Genomic DNA, 13312 nt, shown 5'->3' on the forward strand with positions numbered 1-13312 from the left:
GAGACCGGGTCTCAGGGTGAGAGAGACTCAGGGAGACCGGGTCTCAGAATGTGAGAGACTCAGGGAGACCGGGTCTCAGGGTGAGAGAGACTCAGGGAGACCGGGTCTCAGGGTGAGAGAGACTCAGGGAGACCGGGTCTCAGGGTGGGAGAGACCCAGGGAGACCGGGTCTCAGGGCGAGAGAGCCTCAGGGAGACCGGGTCTCAGGGTGAGTGAGACTCAGGGAGACCGGGTCTCAGGGTGAGAGAGACTCAGGGAGACCGGGTCTCAGGGTGAGAGAGACTCAGGGAGACCGGGTCTCAGAATGTGAGAGACTCAGGGAGACCGGGTCTCAGGGTGAGAGAGACTCAGGGAGATCGGGTCTCAGGGTGAGAGAGACTCAGGGAGACCGGGTCTCAGGGTGGGAGAGACCCAGGGAGACCGGGTCTCAGGGCGAGAGAGACTCAGGGAGACCGGGTCTCAGCGTGAGAGAGACTCAGGGAGACCGGGTCTCAGGGTGGGAGAGCCTCAGGGAGACCGGGTCTCAGGGTGAGTGAGTCTCAGGGAGACCGGGTCTCAGGGTGAGAGAGACTCAGGGAGACCGGGTCTCAGGGTGGGAGAGACTCAGGGAGACCGGGTCTCAGGGTGAGAGAGACTCAGGGAGACTGGGTCTCAGGGTGAGAGAGACTCAGGGAGACCGGGTCTCAGGGTGAGAGAGACTCAGGGAGACCGGGTCTCAGGGTGAGAGAGACTCAGGGAGACCGGGTCTCAGGGTGAGAGAGACTCAGGGAGACCGGGTCTCAGGGTGAGAGAGACTCAGGGAGACCGGGTCTCAGGGTGAGAGAGACTCAGGGAGACCGGGTCTCAGGGTGAGAGACTCACTCAGGGAGACCGGGTCTCAGGGTGAGAGAGCCTCATCCCTCCCCTCCCTGCATCCCTCTCCTCCCTCCCATTCCTCTCCCTTTCTATCTCCGCAGGCGAACTTGCTGGTGCAGATTTGACAGGAGGGGTGGAGGTTGCGCGGGAAGGACAGCAAACTAAACACGCAGACTCACTGGTTTTAAATACATTCGTTTTCAATGCAAAATCTGTGCCAGTCTTTGATTATTATCCGTGTGGTGAGTCTGTGGGTCTGTGTGTGGTGAGCCTGTGGGTCTCTGTGTGGTAAGTCTGTGGGTCTCTGTGTGGTGAGTCTGTGGGTATCTGTGTGAGTCTGTGGGTCTTTGTGTGGTGAGTCTGTGGGTCTCTGTGTGGTGAGTCTGTGGGTCTCTGTGTGGTGAGTCTATGGGTCTCTGGTCTCTGTGTGGTGAGTCTGTGGGTCTCTGTGTGGTGAGTCTGTGGGTCTCTGTGTGGTGAGTCTATGGGTCTCTGGTCTCTGTGTGGTGAGTCTATGGTTCTCTGTGTGGTGAGTCTATGGGTCTGTGTGTGGTGAACCTGTGGGTCTGTGTGTGGTGAGTCTCTGTGTGGTGAGTCTGTGGGTCTTTGTGTGGTGAGCCTGTGGGTCTCTGTGTGGTGAGTCTATGGGGATCTGTGTGGTGAGTGTGGGTCTGTGTGTGGTGAGCCTGTGGGTCTCTGTGTGGTGAGTCTATGGGTCTCTGGTCTCTGTGTGGTGAGTATATGGTTCTCTGTGTGATGAGTCTATGGGTCTGTGTGTGGTGAGCCTGTGGGTCTGTGTGTGGTGAGTCTGTGGGTCTGTGTGTGGTGAGTCTCTGTGTGGTGAGTCTGTGGGTCTGTGTGTGGTGAGTCTGTGGGTCTGTGTGTGGTGAGCCTGTGGGTCTCTGTGTGGTGAGTCTATGGGGATCTGTGTGGTGAGTGTGGGTCTGTGTGTGGTGAGCCTGTGGGTCTCTGTGATGAGTCTGTGGGTCTCCGTGTGGTGAGTCTGTGGGTCTCTGTGTGGTGAGTCTGTGGGTCTCTGTGTGGTGAGTCTATGGGGATCTGTGTGATGAGTCTGTGGGTCTCTGTGTGGTGAGCCTGTGGGTCTCTGTGTGGTGAGTCTGTGGGTCTCTGTGTGGTGAGTCTGTGGGTCTCTGTGTGGTGAGCCTGTGGGTCTGTGTGGTGAGTCTGTAGGTCTCTGTGTGGTGAGTCTATGGGTCTGTGTGGTGAGTCTGTGGGCCTCTGTGTGGTGAGTCTGTGGGTCTGTGTGTGGTGAGTCTGTGGGTCTCTGTGTGGTGAGTCTGTGGGTCTCTGTGTGGTGAGTCTATGGGTATCTGTGTGGTGAGCCTGTGGGTCTCTGTGTGGTGAGTCTATGGGTTTCTGTGTGATGAGTTTTTGGGTCTCTGTTTGGTGAGTCTGTGGGTCTCTGTGTGGTGAGTCTGTGGGTCTCTGTGTGAATAGTCTGTGGGTCTCTGTGTGATGAGTCTGTGGGTATCTGTGTGGTGAGTCTGTGGGTCTCTGAGTCTGTGGGTCTCTGTGTGGTGAATCTATGGGTCTCTGTGTGGTGATTCTGTGGGTCTCTGTGTGGTGAGTCTATGGGTCTCTGTGTGGTGAGCCTGTGGGTCTCTGTTTGGTGAGTCTGTGGGTCTCTGTGTCGTGAGTCTATGGTCTGTGTGGTGAATCTGTGGGTCTCTGTGTGGTGAGTCTGGGTCTGTGTGGCGAGTCTGTGGGTCTCTGTGTGAGTCTGTGGGTCTTTGTGTGGTGAGTCTGTGGGTCTCTGTGTGGTGAGTCTGTGGGTCTCTGTGTGGTGAGTCTATGGGTCTCTGGTCTCTGTGGTGAGTGTATGGGTCTCTGTGTGGTGAGTCTGTGGGTCTCTGTGTGGTGAGTCTGTGGGTCTCTGTGTGGTGAGTTTGGGTCTCTGTGTGGTGAGTCTATGGGTCTGTGTGGTGAGTCTGTGGGTCTCTGTGTGGTGAGTCTATGGGTCTGTGTGGTGAGTCTGTGGATCTCTGTTTGGTGAGTCTGTGGGTCTCTATGTGGTGAGTCTGTGGGTCTCTGTGTGGTGAGTCTGTGGGTCTCTGTGTGGTGAGTATATGGGTCTCTGTGTGGTGAGCCTGTGGGTCTCTGTGTGTGGTGAGTCTGTGGGTCTCTGTGTGGTGAGTCTATGGGTCTCTGTGTGATGAGTCTATGGGTCTCTGTATTGTGAGTCTATGGGTCCCCGTGTGGTGATGAGTCTGTGGGTCTCTTCGTGATGAGTCTATGGATCTCTGTGTGATGAGTCTATGGGTCTCTGTGTGATAAGTCTATGGGTCTCTGTGTGGCGAGTCTGTGGGTCTCTGTGTGATAAGTCTATGGGTCTCTGTGTGGTGAGTCTGTTGGTCTCTGTGTGGTGAGTCTATGGGTCTGTGTGGTGAGTCTGTGGGTTTATGTGGTGAGCCTATGGGTCTCTATGTGGTGAGTCTATGGGTCTCTGTGTGATGAGTATATGGGTCTCTGTGTGATGAGTCTATGGGTCTGTGTGTGATAAGTCTATGGGTCTCTGTGTGGCGAGTCTGTTGGTCTCTGTGGTGAGTCTATGGGTCTGTGTGGTGAGTCTGTGGGTCTGTGTGGTGAGTCTGTTGGTCTCTGGTGAGCCTGTAGGTTTATGTGGTGAGCCTATGGGTCTCTGTGTGATGAGTCTAGGGGTCTGTGTGTGATGAGTCTATGGGTCTCTGTGTGATGAGTATATGGGTCTCTGTGATGAGTCTATGGATCTGTGTGATGAGTCTGTGGGCCAAATATCTCTACACACATGATTCTGAATGTGGATGACCCGGAGAAAAATCCACGTGACCACCACGGGGAAAGAGAGAGACTTCAAATGCACAGGAGCAGGCTATGTGAGGGTCAGGATCAAACCCACGACCTCTCGCGTACCAGGCGAGGCAGTCAACATCTCCCAGCCACCGTGGTGCCCCTTAAATCAAAAATCAAAGTTCTGATCGCATCGTCAATTCCCAAGTTTCGGAAAGGGATGAGCGGAGCGCCGGGTGGCTAAAGCACAGCAAGTTGGCACAGTAGGGGGCACAGGTGGTGCATCAGCCACTCAGTCGTCTCAGTCAGTCGACCCGTGGCACCTGCTGGGTCTGCCCCGTGACCTCCTGCCGGCGGGCGTTCGACACTTCACGTGGCCTCAACGTGCACATGGCCTGGCACAAGCGTCGTGGTGACGTCACCGCCACTTAGTGGTGAATGGCGGTTGTTGTTGTGTGTGTGTGTCTTTGTGTGTGTGACACCGCTGGTACCAGTCATCGGCTGGTACCAGCCGATGACCGGTACCAGCGGTGTCAAGATCGGCCTCTGTGGAGGAGGCTCGTGAAGGACGCTACTGGGCAGTTGGAGGCAGTCACCCTCCAACAACAACAACGGAGGGCGGAGGAGCGACGCTCACAACAACGAGCGGAGCGCCGGGTGGCTAAAGCACAGCAGCTTGGCACAGTGGGGGGCACAGGTGGTGCATCAGCCAGTCATCTCAGTCAGTCGACCCGTGGCACCTGGGTCTGCCCCGTGAGCTCCTGCCGGCGGGCGTTCGACACTTCACGTGGCCTCAGGGTGCACATAGCCTGGCACAAGCGTCGTGGTGACGTCACCGCCACTTGGTGGCGAATGGCGGTTGTTGTTGTTGTCGTTGTTATTGTGTGTCTGTGTGTGTGTCTGTACGTCTGTGTTTGTGTGTGTCTGTGATGCAGAGCGATAGTGTAGCGGTTAGCGCTACGCTGCGCTATGAACCTGGCGACCCGGGTTCGATTCCCGCTCACGGCCAACACCAGTGACGGATTATCTGAACCGGTCCCGGGCCTCCCCTAGGTCGACTCAGCCTCAAATGAGTACCTGGTGCGGTGTGTAGTAAACATCGCCACTGGGGAGACAAAGGCGGTCGGGCGTGGTGCTGGCCACCCACCCCCTCGTGTGCCGTTCCGGCCTTCATAGGTGCTGCTCGCTAACAGCACTTGCCCCAACAGTCTGTTAAGGCTACACGGGGGATCTTTGTCTGTGTGTGTGTCTGTGTGTCTATCTGTGTGTCTGTGTGTGTGTCTGTGGGGGGTGGGGGGAGGGGAAGGGGGCACCCAGATCACGGCAGAAACCCCTCGGACCGCGTTCGCGGCCGTGGCCAGCATCAAGCGGCCTCGGCGGAGGACGACAGAGAGGCTTCAAGGGTCGCCGCTTTCGTCCTCGTGAAGTCTGCTGATTGTGTCGCGACACAAACCCCACCCCCAGGCGGCAACTTGACCCCCACCCCTAGCACCAACTTGGCCCCCTTACCAACATGGCTTTTGTACCAACATGGCCCCTGTACCAACATGGCCCCCGTACCTAGATGGCCCCTGTACCAACATGGCCCCCCCCCACCCTCCCCCCATACCAACATGGCCCCTGCCCACCCCCGTACCAACATGGCCTCCTGCCAACCCTCCTCCCCCTTACCAACATGGCCCCTTGCGCCCCCCCCCCCAGCACCAACTTGACCCCCACCCCTAGCACCAACTTGGCCCCCACCCCTAGCACCAACTTGACCCCCTTACCAACATGGCCCCTGTACCAACTGTCCCCCATCCTCTCCCCCCCCATACCAACATGGCTCCTGCCCACCGCCGTACCAACATGGCCTCCTGCCAACCCTCCCCCTCCTCCTCCTTACCAACATGGCCCCTTGCCCCCCCCCGCCGTACCAACATGGCCCCCGCCCACCCTCCCCCGTACCAACATGGCCCCCCACCCTCCTTCCGTACCAACATGGCCCCCTGCCCCCCCCTCCCGTACCAACATAGCCCCTGCCCACCCCCGTACCAACATGGCCTCTTACCAACACTCCCCCTCCTCCCCCTTACCAACATGGCCCCTTGCCCCCCCGCCCGCCGTACCCACATGGCCCCCGCCCACCCTCCCCCGTACCAACATGGCCCCCCCACCCTCCTTCCGTACCAACATGGCCCCCTGCCCCCCCCTCCCGTACCAACATGGCCCCTTGCCACCCCCTCCCGTACCAACATGGCCCCCAACCCTCTTCCGTACCAACATGGCCCCCGCACCCTCCTCCCTGTACCATCATGGCCCCTGCCCCCCATACCAATATGGCCCCCTGCCCACCCTCCTCCCCCCGTATCAACATGCCCCCCCCCAATCCCCCCATACCAACATGCCCCCCGGCCCACCCTCTCCCCCCCGTACCAACATGGCCCCCCCCGTACCAACACGGCCCCCGCCCACCCCCCCCATACCAACATGGCCCCCTGCCCACCCTCCTCCCCCGTACCAGCATGCCTCCCCCCCGTACCAACATGCCTCCCCCCCTCCTCCCGTACCAACATGGCCCCTCCACCCTCCCCACCGTACCAACATGGCCCCTCCCCACCGTACCAACATGGCACCCCCCCTCACCCTCCCCCACCCGTACCAACATGGCCCCTCCACCCTCCCCACCGTACCAACATGGCACCCCCCCTCTCCCTCCCCCACCCGTACCAACGTAACCCCACTCCCCCCACTCCCCCCCACTCCACAAAACGCCCGCTCCGGATGTGACGTCGCCGCCACCACAGCGCGCGCCGCCTTTTTTTTATTTTCCCTCCCAATCCACCGGAAGTGGCGCGTCCGCCATGTTAGGGTTTCGCCCGCGCCCCTGAGGAGGAGGAGGCGGAGGAGGCGGTGGCGGCGGTGGCTTGAGGGGCTGGGGGAAGGTATCTTCCGAGTCTCCGTTAAGACGCCGCCGCTGAAGAGGAGAAGAAGGGAGGAGGAGGAGGAGAGACGACACCGAGACGCGTTCCCGAGAGGAGGAGAGAGGAGGAGAGGAGAGAGAGAGAGAGAGAGCAAGACCATTTTTTTTCCTCTCAAAGAAAAATTATTCTGAGGTAAAAAAAACGGCGGCGTTCACCGGGGGGTTTGTTGTTGATTCTTCTCCTCCGCAGCGGCGTCGTGCTTACGATCTCCCGGTGTGGCGAGCGGCTTCCAATACCCCCCCCACCACCACCACCACCACCCCCCACGGGTCTATCGGGCCGCGAGGGAGCGAGCGAGCGAACGAATCCCGCGCGGTTTTTTTTTGTAAAGAACTTGGAGGTGGTGGGTGGTAGTGGGTGGTAGTGGGGGGGGGGGGTAGTGGGTGGTAGTGTGTGTGGGGGGGTGGGTGGGAAGAGTCGCTTAGACACTCCAAACACCCCAGCACCACCACCAGCACCACGACTCGCATCTTCAACCAAAACCCAACAACCAAAACCCAACAACAGCAACCATCGATAATCACCGCCAACACGGAATCCCGGGCCCGCAATCGGCTCATCGTCATCCATCGTCGTCGGCGGCGGCTTTCTGAGGTAAATTTTTTTAAATAATTTTGTTTTGTTAATATGACAAAAAAATTAATCGTAATAATAGTAATGCGTGAATGGTCGCACGTGCAGTCTGTGTAACGGAAATATATTAGTGGGGCTTTTGTGTGTGTGTTTAAATGGTGGTGGTGGTTGTTGTTGTGTTGGTGGGTCGGGTTTTTGTTTGAAGTTTTGGTGGTGGTGGTGGCGGCGGTGGATGTTAGACGAAGGCCGTCGTCGTTTGCAAAACCACCCACCACCATCTAGCAACAACAACCAACAACATCCACCAACAATAACAACAACCACCATTTAACAACCATCTAACAACCACCATCTAGCAACAACCACCACCATCTAGCAACAACCATCATCTAGCAACAACCATCATCTAGCAACAACCAACAATAACAACCAACAACAACCACCATCTAGCAACAACCAACAACAACCATCTAACAACAACCATCTAACAACAACCACCATCTAGTAACAACAACCACCATCTAGCAACAACAACCACCATCTAGCAACAACCAACAACAACCATCTTAACAACAACCACCATCTAGCAACAACAACCACCACCATCTAGCAACAACAACCACCACCATCTAGCAACAACAACCACCATCTAGCAACCACCATCTAACAATAACCACCATCTAGCAACAACCATCTAGCAAGAACAACCATCTAACAACAACCATCTAACAACAACCATCTAACAACAACCATCTAACAACAACCATCTAGCAACAGCAACCATCTAGCAACAACCACCATCTAGCAACAACCATCTAACAACAACAACCATCTAACAACAACAACCATCTAACAACAACCATCTAACAACAACAACCATCTAACAACAACAACCATCTAACAACAACCATCTAACAACCACCATCTAACAACAACCATCTAACAACAACAACCATCTAGCAACAACAACCATCTAACAACAACCATCTAGCAACAACCATCTAACAACAACAACCATCTAGCAACAACAACCATCTAACAACAACCATCTAACAACAACCACCATCTAACAACAACCATCTAACAACAACAACCATCTAGCAACAACAACCATCTAACAACAACCATCTAGCAACAACCATCTAACAACAACCATCTAGCAAGAACCACCATCTAACAACAACCATCTAGCAAGAACCACCATCTAACAACAACCATCTAGCAAGAACCACCATCTAACAACAACCATCTAACAACAACAACCATCTAACAACCATCTAGCAACAACAACCATCTAACAACAACCACCATATAGCAACAACCATCTAACAACAACAACCATCTAACAACAACAACTATCTAACAACAACCATCTAGCAACAACCATCTAGCAACAACCATCTAGCAACAACCATCTAACAACAACAACCATCTAACAACAACCATCTAACAACAACCATCTAACAACAACAACCATCTAACAACAACAACAACCATCTAGCAACAACAACCATCTAGCAACAACAACCATCTAACAACAACCATCTAGCAACAGCAACCATCTAGCAACAACCACCATCTAACAACAACCACCATCTAGCAACAACCATCTAGCAACAACAACCATCTAACAACAACCATCTAACAACAACAACCATCTAACAACAACCATCTAACAACAACCATCTAACAACAACCATCTAACAACAACCACCATCTAACAACAACCATCTAACAACAACCATCTAACAACAACCATCTAACAACAACCATCTAGCAACAACCATCTAACAACAACAACCATCTAGCAACAACCATCTAACAACAACAACCATCTAACAAAAACCATCTAGCAAGAACCACCATCTAACAACAACCATCTAGCAAGAACCACCATCTAACAACAACCATCTAGCAACAACAACCATCTAACAACAACCACCATATAGCAACAACCATCTAACAACAACCATCTAACAACAACCATCTAACAACAACCATCTAACAACAACCATCTAGCAACAACCATCTAGCAACAACAACCATCCAACAACAACCAACTAGCAACAACCATCTAACAACAACCAACTAGCAACAACAACCATCTAGCAACAACAACCATCTAACAACAACCATCTAACAACAACCATCTAGCAACAACCATCTAACAACCATCTAGCAACAACCATCTAACAACAACAACCATCTAACAACAACAACCATCCAACAACAACCAACTAGCAACAACCATCTAACAACAACCATCTAACAACAACCATCTAGCAACAACAACCATCTAACAACAACCATCTAACAACAACCATCTAGCAACAACCATCTAACAACAACCATCTAGCAACAACCATCTAGCAACAACAACCATCTAACAACAACAACCATCTAGCAACAACCAACAACCACCACCATCTTAACAACCACCATCTAGCAACAACCAACAACAACAACCACCAACAACCACCATCTAACAACAACAACCACCAATAACAACAACCACCATTTAACAACAACCATCTAACAACAACCACCATCTAACAACAACCACCAACAACCACCACCATCTTAACAACCACCATCTAGCAACAACCAACAACAACCACCATCTAGCAACCACCATCTAACAACAACCACCATCTAACAACAACCACCATCTAACAACCACCATCTAGCAACAACCAGCTAGCAACAACAACCATCCAACAACAACCAACTAGCAACAACCATCTAACAACAACCAACTAGCAACAACAACCATCTAGCAACAACAACCATCTAACAACAACCATCTAGCAACAACCATCTAACAACCATCTAGCAACAACCATCTAACAACAACAACCATCTAACAACAACAACCATCCAACAACAACCAACTAGCAACAACCATCTAACAACAACCATCTAGCAACAACAACCATCTAACAACAACCATCTAACAACAACCATCTAGCAACAACCATCTAACAACAACCATCTAGCAACAACCATCTAGCAACAACAACCATCTAACAACAACCATCTAGCAACAACCAACAACCACCACCATCTTAACAACCACCATCTAGCAACAACCAACAACAACAACCACCAACAACCACCATCTAACAACAACAACCACCAATAACAACAACCACCATTTAACAACAACCATCTAACAACAACCACCATCTAACAACAACCACCAACAACCACCACCATCTTAACAACCACCATCTAGCAACAACCAACAACAACCACCATCTAGCAACCACCATCTAACAACAACCACCATCTAACAACAACCACCATCTAGCAACAACCATCTAACAACAACCACCATCTAACAACAACCACCATCTAGCAACAACAACCATCTAACAACAACAACCATCTAACAACAACAACCATCTAACAACAACCACCATCTAACAACAACCATCTAACAACAACAACCATCTAGCAACAACAACCATCTAACAACAACCATCTAGCAACAACAACCATCTAACAACAACAACCATCTAACAACAACCATCTAACAACAACCATCTAACAACAACCATCTAGCAACAACCACCATCTAACAACAACCATCTAACAACAACCACCATCTAGCAACAACCACCATCTAGCAACAACAACCATCTAACAACAACCATCTAACAACAACCATCTAGCAACAACCATCTAGCAACAACCATCTAACAACAACAACCATCCAACAACAACCAACTAGCAACAACCATCTAACAACAACCAACTAGCAACAACAACCATCTAGCAACAACAACCATCTAACAACAACCATCTAACAACAACCATCTAGCAACAACCATCTAACAACCATCTAGCAACAACCATCTAACAACAACAACCATCCAACAACAACCAACTAGCAACAACCATCTAACAACCATCTAACAACAACCATCTAACAACAACCATCTAACAACAACCATCTAACAACAACCATCTAACAACAACCATCTAGCAACAACCATCTAGCAACAACCATCTAGCAACAACAACCATCTAACAACAACAACCATCTAGCAACAACCAACAACCACCACCATCTTAACAACCACCATCTAGCAACAACCAACAACAACAACCACCAACAACCACCAATAACAACAACCACCATTTAACAACAACCATCTAACAACAACCACCATCTAACAACAACCACCATCTAACAACAACCACCAACAACCACCACCATCTTAACAACCACCATCTAGCAACAACCAACAACAACCACCATCTAGCAACCACCATCTAACAACAACCACCATCTAACAACAACCACCATCTAGCAACAACCATCTAACAACAACCACCATCTAACAACAACCACCATCTAGCAACAACAACCATCTAACAACAACAACCATCTAACAACAACAACCATCTAACAACAACCACCATCTAACAACAACCATCTAACAACAACAACCATCTAGCAACAACAACCATCTAACAACAACCATCTAGCAACAACAACCATCTAACAACAACCATCTAGCAACAACAACCATCTAACAACAACCATCTAACAACAACCATCTAGCAACAACCACCATCTAACAACAACCATCTAACAACAACCATCTAACAACAACCACCATCTAGCAACAACCACCATCTAGCAACAACCACCATCTAGCAACAACCATCTAACAACAACCATCTAGCAACAACCACCATCTAACAACAACAACCATCTAACAACAACCACCATCTAACAACACCCACCATCTAGCAACAACCATCTAGCAACAACAACCATTTAACAACAACAACCATCTAACAACAACCATCTAACAACAACAACCATCTAGCAACAACAACCATCTAGCAACAACCATCTAGCAACAACCATCTAGCAACAACAACCATCTAACAACAACAACCATCTAGCAACAACAACCATCTAACAACAACCACCATCTAACAACACCTACCATCTAGCAACAACCATCTAGCAACAACAACCATTTAACAACAACAACCATCTAACAACAACAACCATCTAACAACAACAACCATCTAACAACAACCACCATCTAACAACAACAACCATCTAACAACAACAACCATCTAGCAACAACAACCATCTAGCAACAACAACCATCTAACAACAACAACCATCTAGCAACAACAACCATCTAACAACAACAACCATCTAACAACAACCACCATCTAACAACAACCACCATCTAGCAACAACCACCATCTAACAACAACAACCATCTAGCAAGAACCACCATCTAACAACAACCATCTAACAACAACAACCATCTAACAACAACAACCATCTAACAACAACAACCATCTAACAACCATCTAGCAACAACAACCATCTACACACAACCATCTAACAACAACCACCATCTAACAACAACCATCTAGCAACAACAACCATCTAACAACAACCATCTAGCAACAACAACCATCTAACAACAACCATCTAGCAACAACAACCATCTAGCAACAACAACCATCTAACAACAACCATCTAACAACAACCACCATCTAACAACAACCATCTAGCAACAACAACCATCTAACAACCATCTAGCAATAACCATCTAACAACCACCACCATCTAGCAACAACAAACATCTAACAACCACCACCATCTAACAACCACCACCATCTAACAACAACCATCTAACAACTACCATCTAGCAACAACAACCATCTAACAACAACCATCTAGCAACAACAACAACCATCTAACAACAACCATCTAACAACAACCATCTAGCAACAACCACCATCTAACAACAACAACCATCTAACAACCATCTAACAACAACCACCACCATCTAACAACAACCACCATCTAACAACAACAACCGTCTAGCAACAACAACCATCTAGCAACAACAACCATCTAACAATAACAACCATCTAGCAACAACCATCTAGCAACAACCATCTAGCAACAACCATCTAACAACAACCATCTAACAACAACAACCATCTAACAACAACCACCACCATCTAACAACAACAACCATCTAACAACAACCATCTAACAACAACCATCTAGCAACAACAACAACCATCTAACAACAACAACCATCTAGCAACAACCACCATCTAACAACAACAACCATCTAACAACA

General features: G+C 50.2%; 1 protein-coding gene across 1 annotated transcript in view; it reads left to right on the forward strand.

Annotated features, from left to right (window-relative positions):
* Positions 1–7016: 7016 nt before the first annotated feature.
* The window catches only part of LOC116958418 (POZ (BTB) and AT hook-containing zinc finger 1-like), a 64347-nt gene continuing 58051 nt past the window's right edge, over positions 7017–13312 (forward strand). The window contains 1 exon segment of the mRNA XM_076056733.1: positions 7017–7199. The gene's annotated coding sequence lies outside the window, so the exon portion shown is untranslated.

This window comes from Petromyzon marinus, chromosome 77, assembly GCF_048934315.1.
Source record: "Petromyzon marinus isolate PM22_M1 ecotype Great Lakes invasive population chromosome 77, UKy_Petmar_22M1.pri1.0, whole genome shotgun sequence".
NCBI classification, from domain to species: Eukaryota; Metazoa; Chordata; class Hyperoartia; order Petromyzontiformes; family Petromyzontidae; genus Petromyzon; species Petromyzon marinus.